Raw genomic sequence first — 23,162 nt, 5'->3', positions numbered from 1 at the left:
ATAGAACTGCTTTTTACCTGAAAAAATATTAAATCTCACTATTTTCACAAGTATATTAATCACATTGTAATTTTCAATCCATGTTGATAACTCAAGAGTCTAGACATTTATAAGTTAATTTCATTTGTTATTGTTTTTCAATTGGTCTGGTTTAACAGTCTGCCTATTTTTTGAGAAATTATCTGAAATAGTGTATGAAAATAGTCAAAGAGGTCATATTTAATCATCAGAAATTTAATTAAATCAGGTTCAATGTACCTCAGTCCAAACATTAGTTTTCAGAATTTGTCAGTTCTCTTTCCCATTTGCTCGTAACTGTGTGAATTAGCCTATGAGAGACTTAATTGAGAGAGTGGAATTGATCTGTGCTCTTCCTTCTTGATAATTCCTAAAGTCTAATTTTTATTTCCCCACAACCAAGAATTCTGATGATTTCATTAAGCTATTCATCATTTTAACAGCAGTCTCTTTCTGTTTGTATAGCCTAGGAATATGGAAACACATCAACAATTAGTGTTGTAAAATGTCAAGCTCATTTCTCACTAGGAATTTAGCCCTTCCAGTCTGGCTGCCTTGGCTGCCCTGAAATCCAATTTTCTTCTTTCCTTCCCTGTTACCTACTAAAATCCCCCAGATATTCCTTCGTTTTCTGCTAGGATGCGTTCTTCCCAGTCTTTCTCCCCAGACTGCGTATCAGCAAATGTCTTGATGGAAAAGCAGAAAAAAGTGCCAGATTCACTACAATGATGTAATCTTCTCCCTGGGATCCTGGTTTCTCCAATCCTAGCTAACTTCATGGTTCTCTGATGCCTTCAAGCTAATTTTTTTAACCCATTATACTAGTCTTTAATGGGAGTTTTGATCTTCTGCAAATTGGACTTTTGTGTCCAATTTGCAGAAGATCAAAAGAATGTGGTAGCACTATTTTTTTTATAAATGGGAAATAGATTTCAAATAGATATTCCAAAATGCATAATAAATTACTACTTTTATAATTTCCTCTTTGCTAAAATTATTGCATATTTTCCTACCCATTTTTATTATGAAAAATTGTGTTCTATATCCTAGGATAATTATTGTCTCATTTTATATCCTGTTTAATTATTTAATTTACCATATTTTGATCATATACTAGTATGTGGTATTTTTATTTTATTATTTTATATTGTTATTTGTCAGAGAGAGAGAGAGCACAAGCAGGGGGAGCAGCAGGCAGAGGGAGAAGCAGGCTCCCCTCTGAGCAAGTAGCCCGATGTGGGACTTGATTCCAAGACCCTGGGATCATAACTTGAGCCAAAGCCTGACACTTAACCGACTGAGCCACCCAGGCATCCCTAGTATGTGATATTTTTGACTATATTTCTTATGCTGTACTTTTCATCCCTGTGACTTATTTATTTCATAATTGGAAGTCTGTACCTCTTAATCCTCTTCACCTATTTCACCTATTCCTCGACCCTCTGCCCCACCTTTTGGTGAACATCCCTTTGTTTTCTGTATTTGAGAATCTGTTTCTGTTTTGTATGTTCATTTGGTTTGTTTTTTAGATTCCAGATATAAACAAAATCATATGGTATTTGACTTATTTCACTAAACATAATACCTTCTAGGTCCATCTATGTTGTCATGAATAACAAGATATTCTTTCCTATGGCTTAGTAATACTCCATAGCTATGTATCTAAACAACCGCTTCTTCATCCACTCATATGATGATGGACACTTAGGTTGTTCCCATACTTTGGCTATTATGAATAATGCTTCAGAGAACATGGGAGTTCAGATATCTCTTCCATACTATATTTATTTCCTTCGGATATGTAATCAGAGTTGGATTGCTGGATTGTATGATAGTTCAATATTTAATTTTTTGAAGAACCTCCAAACAGTTTTCCATGGTGGCTACACTGATTTACATTCCCAACAGTTCCTTTTTCTCCACATGCTCACCAACACTGTTATTTCTTGTCTTATAGATACTAACCATTATGGCCGGTGTGAGGTAATATTCTATTGTGGTTTTGATTTGTATTTCCCTAAGGATTACTGGTGAACATTTTTTCATGTGTTTATTGATCATCTATATGCCTTCTTTAGAAAAATGTCTATTTATGTCCACTGCCCATTTTTAAATAAGATTGTTTTGGTGCTGAGTTGTCTGAGTTCTTCATATATTTTGGATATTAACCCCTTATTGGATATATTATTTGAAAATGTCTTCTTCCATTCAGTAGGTTCCCTTAATTTTTGGGGGGTTTCCTTCATCACACAAAAGCTTTTTAGTTTGATGTAGTCCCAGTTATTTTTGCTTTTGTTTCTCTTGCCTGATGAGATAGTCAACAAACTATTGCTAAGGCCAATGTGTCAGAGATTACTGCCTAAGTTTTCTTTTGGAGTTTATGGTTTTGTCTTACATTTAGGTGTTTAATCCATTTTAAGTTTATTTTTGTGTGTGGTATGAGAAAGTAGTCCAGTTTCATTGTTTTGCATGAGGCTGTCCAGTTTTTCCAACACCACTTGTTGAAGAGACTGTATTTTTCCCATTGTATATTCTTGCCTTTTTTTTTTGATCGATTAATTGATCATATAAGCATGGGCTTATTTCTGGGCTCTCCATATTGTTTTATTAATCTCTGTGTCTATTTTGTGCAAATATTATAATGTTTTGATTACTATAGCTTTGTAGTATAGTTTGAAACCTGGAATTGTGAAACCTCCAGCTTTATTCTTCTTTTTCAAGATTGCTTTGGCGTACTATTTCTATTTCCTCAAGTGTAATGGATTAAAAATGAATATGCTGTTAGAAAACAAGCTAATTCTTTCATTATACCACAATTCTCTCTTAATTTTATATGACTAGAGTGAAAACAAATTATTTAATGCTTCCATGCACAACATGTCTTTCCATTAATACTTGTAATATTGATGCTGTATTTCTTGAAAAAGCTGCATTTTTTTTCATAGAGAGAGACAATGGAAGATAAAGAACAAAGTATTCTTTTCCTCTTTACCAAAAACAGTTAAGAGTCACACATATATATTATTTATTTTACATTATCTTTGTAACACAATGTGTTAGGTACTATTATTACTCCCATTTTATAGATAAGAAAATGAAGACTTAGAAAAGTTAAATAAATGTCAATTCCCCAAGATGACACATAAGTGGCAAAAAATAATTTTTTCTATATCATGACCCTCTACATTTTTAAATTATTAACTATATCATGACCCTTTACATTTTTAAATTATTAACTATGATATCATAGCAATGTACAAACCTTCAGCTGCATGCACACACATATATAGAGTTGTGAAACAAGAAAGATATACACTTAAGATATAATACGTGCATAAAACCATTCTTGTTTAATAAAAATGTGAATTTTATCAATGTACTTTAAAAAATTCTGTATTCACAGATATATTTTTTTCTATTGCAAATCTTTACACCATGGAAGTGAGAAAAATGCCTTCATGGATGCAGTACTTAAATGTTATTTTTAATATTTAAAAGTCCATAATCATGTTTTTCAAATATGTTTTTCTGTTAATTTGAATATCTTGTTTTGAAGTTTGTTTTTTTTTTAAGATTTTATTTATTTGTTTGACACAGAGAGAGAGAGCACAAGCAGGAGGAGTACCCAGCAGAGGGTGAGGGAGAAGTATGCTCTCTGATGAACAAGGAGCCCAATACAAGGCTCCATCCCAGGACCCTGGGATCATGACCTGAGCAGAAGGCAGGCACTTAACCGACTGAGCCACCCAGGTGCCCCTGTAGTATTTTTAATACCTGATACAACCCGCTTTTTTTAATATTCTATTTTTATCTGGTTTATTAAAAGGATACCTGGAAATGGCTTCACTAGAATATCAAAAACAATATGTTAATTATTTAATATTCTTGTCTTACAATCTATTATGTTCAAATATTGGAGAAAACCTATAATCTCAAATTAATCAATTTATTTTAAATGCAGTATTTTCATATTAGCCTTATCATTGTTAATTAACATTATAAAACAAATAATGTTTAAACATGTGCATGTCATTGATATTTGAAGATTAAGAATCACTTCTCAATAAAGTTGTTTAGGGGGCACCCGGGTGACCACATCGGGCTCTCTGCTCAGTGGGGAGCCCGTTTCTCCCCCTCCCTCTGTCTGTCTCCCTGCTTGTGCTCTCTCTCTCTGCCAAATAAATAAATAAAGTCTAAAAAAGATAAAATAAAGTTCTTTAAAGTTTATTCCTTAGTCCTGAAAGATATTAAATATTGAAATACATTTTTAAAATCCATCAATGTTCTAATATCTTTTCCAGGAACAACATTATAAATTACTTACATATGTACTTATTGCATATTTTGGATATTTTGGGAAAGAACAATTTTTAAATTTTCTAACATGAAACTTTAATTACAGAAAATTTCAGAAATATCAATACATTTGCCTTTGTCTAGATTATTTCTAAATTACCTTTTACATGACAATGAGAGGAAAATATTTGTAATGTGATAATTCCATATTTCATCTTTAATATTGTCAGGACATCAGCTGAACTGGCAGAGAGATTTGAACTGCCAGGTGTCAGAATAGCCAGTTAAACAAAGAGTTAAAAATTAAATAGTTAAGACTTTAATCAGTTATTGAGACAGTATAAATAAGAGTCTAAAATTGGAGAAAACACTTACCTATCTTGTTCCATTTGGTCAATACCAGGGGGGAGGAGGGTTATCTCACTATCGAGGAAGCCCCAGTAAAAGGTTCTGGCAGGTTTGGGATCCTGCGGTGAGGGAAAGAGTGAGACAGGGAAATTAGTAGTGGAAAGTATTGGGTATTTATGGTGGGGAGAAGTGTCTTCAGTGTTACTCCCCTAACTGCTGCCACCTCCTGGCACACACACAAGGAAGCCTCAACAGAGACAGCTGAAGACCTCTAGGCCCAAGGACCCAGATAGAGATCTAGGAGGCACCAAAGCTAGGAGTACAGACATGCAGAAAGCATGGTAGGCCAAAGGGCCTGAATTCTTGACTACAGCTTCCTTCACAGAGTGCAATGTACTGGCTATGCACCAAGCCAGGTGTGGGGAGAGCAGCTTTCCTGGGAGGACTGTCAGGTAAACCTTTTATAATTGTGTGCGGTCAGACGTGAAAAACTGGCCTTAAGAACCTATAGGTTTTCACCAGGAGGCAGACCTCTCAAATATATATATTGATATATTGTGTTTTTTTATTCACTGCAAAATATTTTAGTTACTTCAGGTCACAGAGGTATAGTCCATAAAGTCTGGAGTTGAATTTGTATTTCATTGTTGCTATAGTTATTTTCAGTGCACCACAGACTGATTCTATCAGCAATAGGCTAAGTCTACTTTATGCTTGTGGTAGGGTCTATATCATGCCAGAGGATTTTTCTAAGTTTTCCTGTTCCAACAATCTGTAGGTCCTGTATACATGCATTGCAGCATATTCCCCAGAAGTAAAGTATTGTTGCTTGTTACTTCGTCCAAGACTCAAAGAAGAGGCAGGAGGGTTCTCTGACTTAACTGGTGTTGCCTTAGTCTCAAGCATGGTCTATGTTCCAGGGAACCATGGGTAGGGTTTTCTCAGTGCCTTTCTTCCCATGGCAGTAGTCTCTGCTTTGTAGCTCTGCGTGGTCTTGGACAGGAGGATGTTGCTAACTCTCATAGTGGTAGCAGGTCTCCACTTTGTATCAGTACACAATTCCAGGCCCAAGAGTGTCTTCTTCCTCTCCTCTAGGAGTATATGGCTTTTACTGCTCCTCCTCCCCTGGTGGCATTTTACCTGTGTCTAAAATTAAAGGCGGAGAGATTCCCTCCTTCTGCCTTTGTGGAAGACTGCCTTTTTTTTGTTTCTGGGTACTTTGCCAAATGCTACAAATGCAGTCCTAATGTGATGTTTTAAATCAATTTTTGTATATAGTACTTTCTTTTTTGTTTTCGTTATCCTTATGTCATTTAGTTTTGTAAGGACTATGGTTACATGAGTACAATGGTATTAGACATTTATTTTTCTATGACCCTTTTGGGGCATTTATTAACATGTCCTTGAATGATTTCCCCATCAGAGCAAATGAATAAATACACACACTACTCCATCGTGGTGCTTCATTGTCATTCATAGCACAATGTACCATAACTCATTTAATTATTTGCATATTGATAGAGACATAGTTTTCCATTTTTATGCTATTATGGTATTGAAGGCAGGAATTTTGTACATACATCTTTGTACATGTGAGGAAATTTTACTGTAGAATACATACTTAAAAATGTAAGATTGCGTTAAAGGGACATTGAGATTTTCCCCTGTTCTTTTCATTTCTATCATAAGATAATCTGAGTCCATATGACAAATGATTTCGCTTAGTGGATTACAACAAAATATTTTTTACAATGAATGTGTAATTCTTTTCTAATATTTCCTTGATAAGCTATATGGCCTTTAACGAAATCTACATTTATCCAAAAGAAACTTAGGTTACTAATTAAAAGAATGCTTAGATTTTTCATAGCTCTATAAGTTTTCCTCTTCCTCTCTCTTTTTTTTTTTCTTTGAACACTTGTTTTGTTTCTTGAATTTCACATATGAGTGAGATCATATGGTATTTGTCTTTCTCTGGCTTATTTTTCTTCGCATAATATTTCCTCTCTCTCTTTCTCTCTCTCTGTCTATATATATGTGTGTGTGTGTGTGTGTGTGTGTGTGTGTGTCACATCTTCTTTGTCCATTCGTCTATCAATGGACACTTGGATCGCTTCCATAATTTGGCTATTGTAAATAATGCTGCAGTAAACATAAGTGTGTATGCATCCCTTTGAATTAGTGCTTTTGTATTTTTGGGTAAATACCCAGTAGTGAGATTACTGGGTTATAGGGTAGTTCTACTTTTAATTTTTTGAGGAAACTCCATAGTCTCTTCCACAATGGCTGCACCAGTGTGCATTCTCACCAACAGTGCATGAGTGTTCCTTTTTCTCCACATCCTCACCAACACTTCTTTCTTGTGCTTTTGATTTTAGTCATTCTGGAAGGTGTGAGGTGGTATCTCATATAGACTTAATTTTTTTAAAGATTTTATTTATTTATTTGACAGAGAGAGAGTGAGTGAGAGAAAAAGAGCAGAAGCAGGGAGAGCAGCAGGCAGAGAGAGAAACAGGAGCAGACATTTAACCGACTGAGCCATCCAGGCCCCCCTATAGATTTCATTTTTAAAACAATTTTAGACTTAAAAAAAATGGAGAAGAGAGTTCCTACATAGCAATACCCAGTTTCCTCTATAATTAACATCTTATATTAGTACATATTTGTTAAAATTCATGAACAACTGTTAATGTATTATTATTAAATAAAGCCCATTAAAAATCCTTAAATTTCCTTACTTTTTATCTAATGTCCTTTTTCTGTTCTAGAATCACATCCAGGATACCAAATTACATTTACATTTGTTTTCTTAGGCTCCCCTTGGATGCACAAATCTAGCTTGTTCATGAGTCATTGACAGTTTTAAAAGGGTACTACTCAGGTACTGTGTAGAATTTAAGATTCAAGAATTTGCTTGATATTTTTCCCATGATAAGACTGGATTTACAGAGTATTGGGGGGAAGATCACAGAAGTAAATTGCCATTTTTATTGTATCTATCAACTGTGCTTACTAGCAACATAATGACAGTTGATGTTGGCAATGACTCACTGGACTGAGGTGGTATTTATAAGGTTTATCCACTGTAAAGTTCTCTTCCTCCCCACCTACCTCCATATTGTACATTTTCAAAATAAGTCACTTGCTCAGTCCACACCTATGGAACAGAGAATTCTGCTCTCTCTCTTTGAGTGGAGAGTACCTACATAAATTATTTGAAATTATTCTGTATGGAAGGTTAGTGTTTGCTCCCCCGTTTTAATTTATTGAATCAGTTATTTATGTCTATATGGACTCAATATTTATTTTGTATTTGTATTTGTATTGTATTATAATTCAATAGTATTTTTGTTGTTCACAAAAATATTTTGGGACCCAGTCCCTTTCTAAACCCAACCCCGTCAAAAGGATGGAGTCAAGCAAGGGAGAAACCTGGCACAGAAATGTCCCCTGTCCCTCAACATAGAAACTTGGAGAGAGGCAGAGGGGCACGGCAAACAATTCACCAGAGGTAGGAGGAGAAGGGAAATGCTAGACCAAAGTGATAATTATAAAAGAAGAGCAGAAGGTGGGGGGTACTACTGAAGACCCAGGAAAAAACAGGAGGTATGGAGTTGGGAGCCAAAGGAGGTGGAGAAAGTGGATCTCGTGGGTAGGACTCTGTTTCACTTGCTCTTTGGTCAGTCGATCCATCTGGGGGCCATACACAGTGCTGAGTACAACAAACTATCATCACTCTACCCAAGGGCAAAACCACAGTCCCACAGTCCTTGTGAAAGGAATGAGGTAATAGCCCAAGGGGAAACTATTTTCTGAAACCAGAAGCATCTGAACCCCCTTTTGGTAGACCAAGAGTGCATGTTTCTGTCTTAGAGCTCTTCTCCCCAATAATCACAAATGGAATTCACATCTGCTGTGGAATTTCCTCTGTATTTCATACCATCTTCAGAAGTTCATTGGGGGGCGCCTGGGTGGCACAGTGATTAAGCGTCTGCCTTCAGCTCAGGGCATGATCCCAGGGTTCCTGGGATCGAGCCCCACATCAGGCTCCTTTGCTGTAAGCCTGCTTCTTCCTCTCCCACTCCCCCTGCTTGTGTTCCCTCTCTCGCTGGCTGTGTCTATCTCTGTCAAATAAATAAATAAAATCTTAAAAAAAAAAAAAGAAGTTCATTGGAATGTGCAATGTGTATTACAGCTGCGCCACACCTAGCTTTCTTCTGACCGTTAGGACCTGGAAGTCAAAGCTGCAGTTAAATCTTGGAAACAGTGGAATAAAGACTAACTTGTTGCCCCGGGCTGAAGATAGTGGGCTCTGGGGCTGTAGACATTGACTCGGTGAACTTCCATAAGGAACTCGCAAAGACCTTCATGGCTCATGGTAGCCCCAAGAAGCTTTATCTTGACTCTTTACCATGGAAATCACGTGGAATGTCAGAAGATAAAATCCATAAAACTGTGGCCTCAGGAATTTCTCTTTCACACTATACACTGCCTCCAACAATTTGTCAAAGTTACATTTACGTATACTATCAGATCCAGTAGCTTCTGCTTTCCGTAAGGTCACTTTGGCTATGAGTTTCAGGTAGTGGTTTTCCTTGTGACTTCAGTTGTCTGATGAGTCCATAACAAGTCTTTGATTTTCAGTGTGTTCTCCTTATTCTTATTGTAAGGATAAGAGTGATAACTTCCAAGGTCTTTACATGTCAGAATTGACACACCAGAAATATTCCAAAGTCATTTTTCTCATTTCAGTTTAAGGCTCTAGTGTTTGTTCATAAGTATAGGTGTTTCATCAGTCTTCCTCACAAATTTAAAATAATACTCTGTTTTAGAATGAAATAGAGCAATGCATATAAAATAGTATTATCTTTTGAATCCAAATTTTCTGTAGAGTTACAGTGATCTTGTAAAAATCAGAGACAAGTTAGTAGACATGCAGTGAAACAGAGTACACAAAGAGAGAAACCCAGTTACATAAGCCTGAAGTCAGTTCCTGATATAAAATAACAGCAACAACAAAATTGAACATAGTAGTGTACTGTAATAAAATGAAGGAAACATTATAGATACAATATCACATGAAAACACTGAATAAAAACAATTCCCAAAACAAAACTAAGTGTGTTTATTTGATATATTTTGAAATATATATCTATAAAGAAATATAAGATTTTATGTTTTCTGTCAAACATTTTGTCAAATAAATTCTTAAGATAACAAAATCAGTAGTTTAAAATGAACAGTACCACTATGGCATTTTCTATTTTAAGTAGTTTCGTCTTTTTATCGGATGGTTTGTCACTGATTTTTTAAGTACAATTTTTTTTAAGATTTATTTATTTTAGAGAGAGAGAGAGAGAGAGTGCATGCATGTGCATGAGTGGGGTGCACAGAAGGAGAGAATCTTCAAGTAGACTCTCCACTGAGCACGGAGCCCTATGCAAAGCCCCATCTCATGACCCATGAGATCATCACCTGAGCTGAAACCAAGGGTGGGATGCTTAACCAATTGAGCCACCCAGGCACCGCTAAGCACAAAATGTTTTAACACATTTTCTTTACCTATACTCATAATTTAGCACTTAATTGAAGAATAATCACAGGTAATTTTAAAGCAATAAAACTATCTCTGAATTGTCACAAGGTTAATATTTATATATGAATATACGTGGGAATACTAGGAGACAATATGTTCAAAAGCTACCAGGATTTAATGAGTGGTATATAAAAAATAGAAAATGGTGAGAATTAGGCGAAATAAAGCATTTTTAAACTATTCAAAAAATGGCATCTGCTACTCAGTTTCAGGTAATTGCTAGTATAATTACTTTTAAAGAGATGCCAAAAAATGTAGATTTTTGGTTTTAAATGATAGATAATATTTTTAACATGATATGAGCAAAATCATTTATATCTACTGGCTGAATTTGGATCCATGCAAAAATTGTTTAACTCCAGAATACAAAGTCCCAGTGATTCATGATAAGTAATAAATTCTTAATTTAAAAAATTATCGTATATGCACATGAATAAAATATAACTTTTTAAAAGACAATTTGGGGTCAGAAATAATTTGCAAACCAAGATAAAACATCCAGACTCCATATAAGCTATCACTCCCAACCATTGGTAAACATTAATGATATTCACCGATACCTCCATTTTTTTTTGTGAATACACAGAAAACCCAGCCTCTCAGTCCTTTTATGCTGAAAAGGAGCCATAGGAGTAGTTCTTGTCAATGAAACAGAACTGACAGATAGATATGTGTATCATATGTGGTCTGAGAGCATGAAAGTTACAGAGTAAATCACCAATCTCTACCTCCTGCCATGCATAATTTAAAATGCCCATGTTCAGGTAACTGAGGAGCAAGATTGAAATATCTTGGTTTGAGACCCTGGAGATTCGCCAAAATCTGCAGAAGACTTTGGATGAGCAGGAAATTAACATATGTCTGTAGAGCCACTAACATTATAAGCTTAAGTATTATTGCAGCATAAACCACCCTCATCTGAAAAATATAGCAACAAAGAAAGCTATGATATTTGTAAGACAACTACTTTAATCCTGGCACTCAACATTCTTTAACACACTATTATTAAGAATGAAAGTGAAGATATTCGTCACTACAGATTTTGCAGATATCAAAAAGATGAAAGAATTTTATGAAAACAAATTTGGGTGACACAACAAATCTGAAGGAAGAAATGAAGACACATTTTAAAAATCATTTTTAAAACATCTTAAATCGAGAATACTTCATTGGTGAAATATTTTTGAAATTGAGAGCTTCACTGATTTTTTTTTCCAAAACTGATTGCCTATCACTAATGAACTCTTCCAGATAATAGAAATAAGTCAAATGTTTCTTAATTCTTATCATAAAACCATAATTAACTTAGTACAAAACTCAACAAGGCATTACAAAAAAGAAAGATTTAAGACCAACATTTATTCTGCATGTAGATGCAAAGTTCCTGTGATAAATTATTAAATCAATTCTAGCAATACATTAGAGAGGATAATGCATTATATCCAGGTAAAATTTAATCTAGAAAGGGAAAAATAATATTTGAAAATCACTCAAATAAAATAATCCAGCTGATTAATGGAGAAGGTAAAAATAACATATGAACATAGATACATGCAGAATTGATTGGTACAGAAAATATTTATAATAGTAAACACATTAATATTAGATACATTTATATTAAAACACAATAGCCTTGAAATACCTTTCTTAGAAAGATAAAGAATTCTACAAGAAAGTGTTTCATATTATAGTGAACCACTTGACTTACCATACCTTCTCAAGGTCAAGAATTAGATTAGAATGTCCAACATCACCACTCTTCTCCAACATTGCAATGTAGGTATAGTCAGTGCAATATAGTATATATAAATACAAAACATGAGACTTGGAAAGAAAAAATAAAACTTCCTTATTTACAGAAAACAGTATTGTGTACTTTCAAGATTCAAAAGAATATACATATAAGACAATAAAATTAATAAGTTAATATAGCAGTAACTCAAACATGAACACACAAAAAATTAACTTTGGTTTTTGGGCCATGAAAAGACAAATGAAAATTATTTTTTAAAAGATTTTATTTATTTATTTATTTATTTATTTATTTATTTATTTAATTGAGAGAGACAGAATGAGCAAAAGCACAAGCGGGGGCAACAGTAGAGGGAGAAGCAGAAGCCCACTCCCAGCTGAGCAGGGGGCCGTCTGCAGGGCTCAGTCCCAAGACCCTGAGATCATGGCCCTCACCAAAGGCAGACACTTAACTAACTGAGCCACTCAGGTACCCCAAGACAAATGAAAATTAAATTTAAATTACCACTTACACTAGCAAGGGAAACATCAAATTTATTGTAATAAATCTAATTAAAATAATGAAAGTCTTCTTCAACTGAAAATTACAAAGCATTATTGAGAAAAATGAAACAAGCTAAATAAATAGAACAATATCCTAGAATCATGAATTGGTAAGCTCAATATTCTGAAGTTCTCAATTTCCCCAAATAATTTCCTATATATTATTCTTCAGACTTTGTTTTTATATGTGCATTAAGAAATTAAAAGCTGGGGTGCCTGGGTGGTTCAGTGAGTTAGGCGTCTGCCTTCAGCTCAAGTCATGATCCCAGGACCCTTGGATCAAACCCTGAATAGGGCTCCCTGCTCAGTGGGGAGCGTGCTTCTCCCTCTGCCCTTCCCCCTGCTCATGCTCTCTCTCTCTCTCTCTCACTCTCTCTCTTTCTCAAATAAAAGAAATGAATTCTTTAAAAAAGTAAGTTGATTCAAAAATTTGTATGGAAATGCAAACTCTGGACAAAGAGCAGATAAAGTAATCTTAAAGAAAAAGAGCATGGCTAAAGAAGTAATACTACAAAATATTAAGTCCTACTATGAGTTGAGATAATTAAGACAGAAAGGTGTTGGTGCAAGAACTGAAAAATTGAATAGTGGAACAGAATAGAAAGCCCAGACTTGCATATAAAGGGTCACTTGTTTTATAACAAAGAGAACACCTCACACACTGGGGAAAGGATAGTCTTCAATAAATGGTGCTGTGTCACCTGGAAAAAAGTAATTTGTGACACTTACATAGCCAGATGAATAATTAATATAATTGTAAGTGTTAAAACAAAAGCTTATTGAAAAATCATAGGCTAACAACTTCAAGATTTTGAAACAAAGATTGAAGAAGATATACAGTGCCTATGTGTGTGGGGAGTTGGAGGGATGGGTACTTTATGTGTGTGTATGTGTAACACTATTTAAAAATATGAACTTCTGGTCATCAAAAAATAACACTAAGAGAGTAAATAGGCAACTATCAGAACGGAACATGTATGCAAAATATATTTATATTTGACAAAGGACTTGATTCAGAAAAATTCACAAAATTCTTACAGAAATTAGTAGAAAAAAGACAAAAACTATTAATACAAATGTAGTTTAAACTCGAGCAATTATATCACATAAGGGAACATATAACAAGCCAATAAAATACTCAAGGGTATAGTCATCGAGGGTATGCAAATCAAAACAATATGATAACATTGTATAACCACCAATATGGCTAAAATGAAAAAGGTAAAAAATGCAAAATTTGAGCAAATGTTATTCTCATATACCACTGTTGGTAGAGAATTTAAATTAGTACAATCACTTTAGAATTTTGTTAGGCTGAATGCATGTTCTGAGACACAATGAGTTTACTACTAGGTATATACTCAAAAAGAATGTATAAGTATGTTCATCAAAAGCCATACACTGGAATGATCAGGTCAGTACTACTCATAACAACTTCCAGTTGGAAAATATCTAAATGTACATCAGTGATAGGATGGATACATACATTGCAGTGCTGTATTTCCAAATTTAATACTGTTCAGCAAAAAGAATGAACAATCTATAACATATAATAATATGGATGGGTATCATCGCTATAAATTCCAGCAAATGAAATCAGAAACAAATGAGAATATGCTAGTCAATTCTTTTTAGATAGTTTTAGATAGTTTTTGGGGTGCTGATAATGTTTGGGTACTTTAGGTACTAGTTAAACAGTGTTTGGAGGCAGTCCTCTATGGGCTTCTTTTATTTGCATACATCTTGCAGAGTATTTCACGATTACAGGGCCTTGATCTCCCCTCACCCAAGACCATTTTTAAGGATTATTTACACAACTAGCAATTCTAAGAGGTCATATTATGCCTCTTTCCACACAAAGAATACTTTTACTCAATACTTGCCATAAAAACAACAGCAATTAAGCTCATTGCACTATTATGAGGCAGCCACTGTTCATACAGATTATATCTGTTTTTCTAGGTTAATGTGCAACAATGCTGATACTCTGGCTGTTATTTTTTAGGGAGTAATAAAGTTCTTTGTTTCCGACCCAGAAGACTTGGGTCTTCGGTCGGCATTCGTATAACCACAGCAAGGTATCTTACTAACTTGTGAGTAAAGTAAGTCAGTCCCCCACAGTTCTGCTGAGGAGGATGGGATACTTACTTGATATTTGGAAAAATATCAGTTTATGGACTTTGAGGAAATCCTTGAGAACAAGTGATAGATATCTTGACTAAATTATATGATTATTTGGCCAAAAACTAATTCTCCAATTTGTTGCCTGTGGCAAGGAGGGAAAATACCAGGTGATGGGCTCAAAAGCAACTCTCCTATAACATAAACACTAACTGGTCTGCCAGCCATATTGGAATAACTAGCAATGAGACCCTTCCAGAGTTGAAGAAAGTCTCCACAATCTTTGACAATATTCACAGAGATACACATTTACAGTGAGCATGACATGAGAGAAATTCATGACTGCTATAGTCACATCACCAGAATATTAGCAAGTTTACCTGGAGGATGCAAATTTAAGACATACAATGCTCAATAAGAAGAAATGACAGCAGGTAGTCTGCCTTTCTGGTTAGCCTCTCTTGTAGTTTCTCATGCCAAACTTAGACCGATGCTGCAATGGCATTAAAACCTCTCAAAGTTGTCAACATGAGTCCTGGCTTCTATCAGGGAGCTTTGGCTGATTTTACAAGACAAGCAAACTACTCTGGAAGCCAAAAGATTAAGCATTGACTAGTATTAACCTTTTGTAGTCTCAAATTTTTTCTAATGCTGATGAAAATGACTCTGTGTAAATTTCTGTGTGTGTATTTGTGTCTCCTGATCCTGATCCTTCCGTTTACCCCTGAACTCATCTTCTCTATAGAAAAATAAATATTCATTCTCCATGTTTCCAATGGGGAGAGTGAAAGCTATGCATCAGCATCAAGCATTCTGCAAACTCCCAGTAAAGGGATAGAGGGACATAAATTTTTGTGGCCCTGGTGGAATCAAGTGCCCCAATTACTATCTTACCAGGTTTTATAGGAGGAAGGTCACCCAAATTCAACAGATGTGGCTTGGGAGGAACCCATAGTGAGGAAGAAATGTTAAATTGATATTGTTTTGACCCCCTTAGCTAAAGGGATGATAGAGTTGATGTGCTACATGCTTGCACTTTCTCATCCCATGTCAGAGGAGAATCTCCCATTGTAAGGATGGCTGCTTGTAGAGATAGTCAGACATAGATCACTGGACAACCTTCCTTCCTATCCTCCCCAGATAACCTAGAAGAAATTATAATTATAGGAGGAAAAAGGCAATACTTTAGAAAATTATTTACAGCCTAAATACTCAGAGAAGCTATTTCCCAAAACAAAGGTGTCACCTTTCTGATGTAACCACAAAATATACTGTTTTTGAACTAGCTGAATGAATGCCACATGCAGGTCTGTGAATCTCCAGCCATTTTGTTGTGGTCACTTCAGACTCAACAAACTGTGCAGGAAGGGCTCTACTAGTCTTGATTGTCAAATAGAAATCGTATTTTCAAGACAGCTGCTGACTTGGTCTTGGCAGCATCTCAAGATTTGCATTAAAAAGTGAAAGCTACCCCTTTAGGGGAATCCTTATCTTTCACTTCACTGCCTTAAGCAAAACTGCTGGCTCAGTGAGGCTTTCCATTCACAGAGATTTCCCTAAATGCCTGGGCCTGGTCCACTGATTGCTCATCTATGTTGAAATATGATGGTGTGCATTGTGCTGCTATGGAAAACCATCTGTGCAAAATCAGCACCCGCTATGTATAACCAAGAGCCAATATGGTCTCTTTTCTGAATTGGCAGAACTCAGAAAATTGTTCACAGCCAGGCCAAGTCTACCCTTGATGAACTTTGGGACATTTTTATTATCTCCTAGGCAGTTGTCTATTGCCTAGCTGTTTGGTCTGCCATTTGGGATATTATAGACTGGCAGATTAAAGTCATTTCTCTTTGAAGCTCTGAACTGTAGGGACAAAAACTTCCCTGCTGCTAATCAGAAATTCTGGGTCATAAATGTAGATGCCCATGGTAAGGATATGTTCTCTAATGGGACCAATTGGAATCGAGCCTCCCTTCCCCTTCCAACTGAAGAAATTCCTACTTAGAAAAGCCTAGTCATCAAAATTACGTTTTCATTCTGGGGCTGTCATGTTTACCACCAGGACTGTACTTCTTGTTTGGGAGCCTGGGACAAACTTTCTTGCTTCAAAGCCATAATAGATTGCACATTATCGTGGTCATAAATGATCTTTACATTTTTTAAGGAGTTCCCATTAGTATCTCTCAGACAACTCCACAAATCTCACCAACATGAGGTGACCCTTAGTTATTTGGGGAAGTTCCCCAGAATGATAACTGACTCATTATTTATGCACACTCTCTAGGAGTTAATTGCTATGATAGGGATCTTCCAATTAGAAAAAGTAGTAAGAATTTTCCCCTGATGTTAGCTTACATTATCAATGACACCACCTTGGCCTTAGAAGGCATTCAGCTCAGCCTAATTCACTGCCCAGAGTGGTTATGAATGATAGAATTACCCTAGATTTCACCCTTGCAGGCCAAAACAGTCAGTGCAACCTATAATAAATCCTGATGTTTCTGGATTATTGCCTTGAGGCAAATAGAAGGTCAAAACAGAAACACAATGAGAAAACTTCCTAGTTTTCTAAGGTAGACTCAATGACTTATTCGATATTTTCCCTCTCTGGTTAGGCATGTATCCCAGGGGCATGACTGAGGAAAATACTGTATATTAGTGATATAGGTAGAATATTTGTATCTTCCCCAAATCCACACGTGTTGAAATCCTATGTTCCATGTGATAGTATTAGGAAGCTGGCTAGTGACTTTATAAATGAGATTAGTGATCTTATAAAAAAAGGCATGAGGGATTTCCCTGCCTCTTGCCTATGTGAGGGCACAAAGAGAAGACTGCAGCCCAGAAGAGGGACCTTACCTGACCATGCTAGCACCCTGCTCTTGGACTTCCAGCCTCCAGAACTGTGAGATACAGATTCTGTTGTTTATAAGCTACACAGTCTATAGCATTTTGTTATAGCAGCCAGAATGGGCTAAGACAGTTGCCATCTTCATTCTTAGAAACTTGTTGATAGGAGTCCTAGTTAAATTCTGTATAAGACCAGTTGAAAGGATTTGATTTCAGCCTTTGTTGGTCACATAATATTGGTCAAATGTGGAAATATTTTAGAACGCAAGGCAGTGTATGACCCGGAGTGAATTGTTGGAAGCCCACCATTAACTCATTGTGCTTATATACATCTTTCTTATATATTGGGATTATAAGGCCCTAATAGCTTTAACCTGGGCCATTTTTTAAGGATTGTTCATATAGCTCAGATTTTGGAAGGATATAATAATGTCTCTTTTTGCACAAAGACCTGGCTTGCTTCCTGCTTGTCATAACTTGTGGGCCTCCTATGTTCAGAGTCCCTTTCCAATGGTGCATCCCACTGAATGTCCAGCTTCTGTTGATCCTCCATATTGCCCTGTGAGACCTAGGAGTTTAGGAATCCAGAACACCTACAAACATATGATTGCTTTGTTTTTTAATCCAGGAATCTGGCATCTTCTGTCAGCATCCAGGTAATTCTGGCTGACTCACTAATTAGCGTTTAAATAGGGCCAATCAGTTCCTTTGTATCAGGTGTTTTCAGTTCAGAAATTATCAGTCTCGGGGCGCCTGGGTGGCACAGCGGTTAAGCGTCTGCCTTCGGCTCAGGGCGTGATCCCGGCGTTATGGGATCGAGCCCCACATCAGGCTCCTCTGCTATGAGCCTGCTTCTTCCTCTCCCACTCCCCCTGCTTGTGTTCCCTCTCTCGCTGGCTGTCTCTATCTCTGTCGAATAAATAAAATCTTTAAAAAAAAAAAAAAGAAATTATCAGTCTCTACTGTTAGAGTTTCTACATATTTCTATATATTCAAATATAATGAACAATTTTAAAGATTTAAACCTGAATCAATTATATAGATGACCTAGGATAAAATGAGAAAAAATTAAATATATGATATAGATTATATTTATTATAGCTCAGTTAAAATTTTTTTCCCAAGATTTTCATCCTCCCAGAAAGAAGAAAAGCATTAGTAGTTATGAGATCTTATGGCAGATTCTTCTCAGCAGTTCACTTTCAATCTGAATTAAATTTTACATATATATATACATATATATACTATATATACATATACATGTATATATACATATTTACATATACATATGTACATGTGTAATTTATATATACATATATATACTATATATATACAAATAGTATTTTTTTCACAAAGCAAAGCTTGAAATTCTCATTGTCTGTTGCTTTATTAATTTATCAGAAGAGAAAAAAATATGAGAACAAAATAGCCTCAAATACCACTGCACAGATAATACTTGTAGATAACAACAACATACATACATAAACAAACATACATATGCACAGACTATTCACATCAGCTAGTTTCTCTTAACAGCTTGGAGGTATTTTCATTTCAACAGATACCTGTTCTGCTTTGTTCATTATTATGGCCAGGAGGCAGATTATTGTATGCATATTTAATAATGTGTCACCTACTGATAGGCATATACATTAGTTCTGGAATTTACTAATTCTCAATAAACAAAAATGTATTAAAAATTTTCAGGCCTAATATTTCAGGTAAAACACTTCCTTGAAAATTGAGTAAGTAGTTAAATCGAAATTAGGAATTAGTAGGATTCCTAAATCCTGAGGCCTGAGTATAATAATTTTTTAGTGCTCTAAAATCAGTTTGAAGATCTCTTCTTCAAAGAAGAATAAAATTATTTTACTGTTTTCAAAACACTTCATACACCTAAATATGACCTTATAACAATGACATTGTGCTATCTGTTTACATTAAAACATATCCTTCATTAGGGTTGCCTGGGTGGCTCAGTCAGCTAAGCATCTGACTCTTTTTTTCCCTAAGATTTCTTTATTTATTTTAGAAGGAGAGGGAGAGCAGTGGGGAGGGGAAGAGGGAGAGGGAGAGAGAAACTACAAGCAGACTCCCCACTGAGCGCAGAGCCAGCCATGGTGCTCCATCTCAAGACTCTTTGATCAGACCTGAGCCAAAGCAAGAGTGGGTTGCCCAACCGACTGAGCTACCCAAGTGCCCCTAAGGCTTTGATTCTTGATTTCAGCTCAGGTTATGGGCTCTGCACTCAGCGCAGAGTCTGCTTGTCCCTCTCACTCTGTTCCTCCCCTACTTCTTTCTCTCTCTCAAATAAATAAAATATTTTTTAAAAATATCCCTTATTTAGGGGCGCCTGGGTGGCACAGCGGTTGGGCGTCTGCCTTCAGCTCAGGGCGTGGTCCCGGCGTTACGGGATCGAGCCCCACATCAGGCTCCTCCGCTATGAGCCTGCTTCTTCCTCTCCCACTCTCCCTGCTTGTGTTCCCTCTCTCGCTGGCTGTCTCTATCTCTGCCGAATAAATAAATAAAATCTTTAAAAAAAAATATCCCTTATTTATATTTTGTATATTGTCTTATTTGTTCTATTTTCCTTTATATTATTTATTTATTACTTTTAAGCTAAATCTCTAAAAATGCCAGTACCTATCAAATCTGACTCAAGACATCTATTAATCTATTAATTAGCTTTAATATATACCAACATATTGCTTCTCAAGATGCAAATTTGAAAAAAGTGAAAAAAGTAGTAAGATAACAATGAACACACCAAAAATAAAATTAAGGAAACAATTTGATTAGAAAGAATAAAATACTTAGGAAAAATTTTTAGAAAAAGAGTGCAAAACATACTCTGAAAACTACAAACACGATGGAAAGTAATTTTTAAAAAGCAAAATAAATGGAAAGACATCCATGTTCATAGATCTGAAGACTTAATGTTGTTAAGATAGCAATATTTTCCAAACTAACCCATAGTTTCAATGGGTCCCTATCAGAATCCCAGCCGGCTTCCTGGAAGAAATTAGCAAGCTGATTCACAAATTAATATTTAAACTCAATGGACACAAAATAGCCAAAACAATCTTGATATAGAAGAATGAAGTTGGAGAATTCACTCTTTTTGATTTCCAAACTTACTACAAAGCAACTGTAAGCATGACAGTTTGGTATTAGAGTAGAATAGACATATAAATTAACGGAATTAATTATTTGTTAAGTAATTAATGAAATAGAAATTATAGACTTTTAGCCAATAATCATGAATTTTGTTTCCTTAATTATAGCAAATACACCACATTAATGCAAGATATTAATAGGGAGAACCATTTGCATGCTTAGAGGAGGTATATGTGAACTTTCTGTACTTTTTGCTCCGATTTTCTGTAAACCTTAAACTGCTCTAATCATCTATTCACTTTTTAAAATGGGCAAAAGATATAAGTAAAAGATGCTTGGCATCATTTGTCAATGGAAAAATACAAATCAAAACTGCAATGAGATTCCAGTAGGTATCCATTAGGATGGAAGAATAAAAACGTCCAATAATATCAAGTGTTACACACAGATGAAGAAGTCAGTACAATCTTCCACTGCTAGTGAAAATGTAAGATACTGCAGTCACGTCATACAATCAACAATTCCACCCCTAGATATATACCCAACAGCCATTTAAATATATCTGCACGTAAAAACTTGTACATAAATATTTATAGCAACACTATTCATAATAGCCAAGAGGTGGAAACAACCTAAATGTCCATCCACTGATGAACAAAATGTAGTACATCCACATAATGGAATATCATTTGGCCATAAAAACGGAATGAAGTATTTATAAATACCATACAGATTAACCTCAAAAACATTGTTACATGAAAGATGTCAGTCACAAAACACCATGACTTTCACAGAAAGGCCACAAAAGGGAACTCTATAGAGACAAAAGCAGATCAGTGGTTGCCTAAAGGGTATTTAGAGGGAGATAACTAAAGTGGGAAAGGTATCTTCCAGGAGGTGATAAAAATGTTCTAAATTTGTTGTGATGATGGCTGCACAACTTTGTGAATATAATTTTAAAAAGTGAATAGTACACTTTAGATAAGTGAATTGTATGATATGTCAATTATAGCTCAATAAAGCTGTTGCAAAAAATATATATATACAGGATAACAAAAGATAACATGCTAACATAATGATTAATAGCATAGGCTCTAGCACATGATGATCTATGTTCTTAAACCAACTCTGCCACTTACTAATTCTAATCCTTCTGTGTCTTACTTTTCTTTGGAAAATTAAGGTAGTACTAATTCTTTTCTCAAGGGATTCATTTGTGCATGTGTGTGTGAGTGCACACATGTATAAAATAATTCATTCAAAACACATAAGACAATGTCTGTACATAGTAAGTTGCATATATTTGCTTTAATGATGATACTAGTTATTCAAGAGAAGAGATTTTGAGTTTTAGACACTAAACCATTTTTTATGGGGACTCTTTTATTAATAAATATCAAGCAAATGTTTAGATTATTGTAAAAGACAACATATATTGAACAGGAGGTTTGTAAAGCACTGGAGACAATTTTAAAAATTGTCTCAGTATCCTACCTTTGGTGTAAAGATATCCAAGTAAGGTAGGTATTTCTCCCGGGTTCTCTAATTATTACTGAAAATAGTCTTAGTAATGTAACACCAGTTTACACCAGTTTTAAACTCACCAGGCAAGAAAGCTTCCCTTTTAGGGTATGTCTCCTTTAAATCTGCTCTCCTTTGTCAGGATACATATGTAGCACATTGGTACAACCAATAAAACAATTTCAAAGAGTGTAAAGGTTGATCATAAGAAACCTAATAAAAAAAAAATGAACAAAATCCAAGCTGGCCTGCTGTGTCTGGACCCAACAGGATATCTCAGTAAGCACCACCTTAATTCACCACACTGTCACCAGATAACAATGAAACCCCAACCCCTTACTATATTCTCTTCAACCTTGATATCTTTGAATATTTGATATTTTATTGCTTAGAAAAAAATACATCATGTCTGATGTTATTGTCTTTGAATTGCCAAATTATTTATGATTAAACCATGAAAGCTAGAGTCAGACAGTCATAAAGGTCAGGCACAAACCTCAAAAGAAGGAAAATTAGAAGTGAAGTGGAGATCTAATTCTTCAATTACTCTTTTATGCCTCTCTATTGTATTACATGATGAATAAATGGCAAATCAATATTTGAAGGTCCCTTACTATAAACAAAGGAGGCCTCATTTAAAGTTATACTGGTTAACTCTTCTTGCTCACAAAAGACTGATACTATTTTTTAAAAATTTTTCAAAAAAGTAAAAATATGCTTTTTGTGTTTGGTTTATTTTCCTTACAAATATGTAGTGAATTAGAAATTATCCTGTGAATTACAATTACAAAAGTTAAAACGCATTAGACAATTTAAAAATATTTTTCATCTCAGTAAGCACTATTTTTGGAGAGCTATACAAATCTCTAAAACAGTGGTCATTAGTCTTTATTGGTGGTTGATAGAGAATTATAAGAACCTTTAACAATCTGATTAAAATTGTGGACTCATCCATTTGAAAAAAGAAAGACCATATGCATGCACCCCCCACTGTGATATG

General features: G+C 35.2%; 1 pseudogene; it reads right to left on the bottom strand.

The window, feature by feature from the left end:
• LOC100465034 overlaps positions 1-18,077 on the bottom strand; it is a 48,016-nt pseudogene extending 29,939 nt beyond the window's left edge.
• Positions 18,078-23,162: the final 5,085 nt, after the last annotated feature.

Source organism: Ailuropoda melanoleuca, chromosome 7 (assembly GCF_002007445.2).
Source record: "Ailuropoda melanoleuca isolate Jingjing chromosome 7, ASM200744v2, whole genome shotgun sequence".
Taxonomy (NCBI): domain Eukaryota; kingdom Metazoa; phylum Chordata; class Mammalia; order Carnivora; family Ursidae; genus Ailuropoda; species Ailuropoda melanoleuca.
This window is presented reverse-complemented; position numbering and strand designations above follow the sequence as displayed.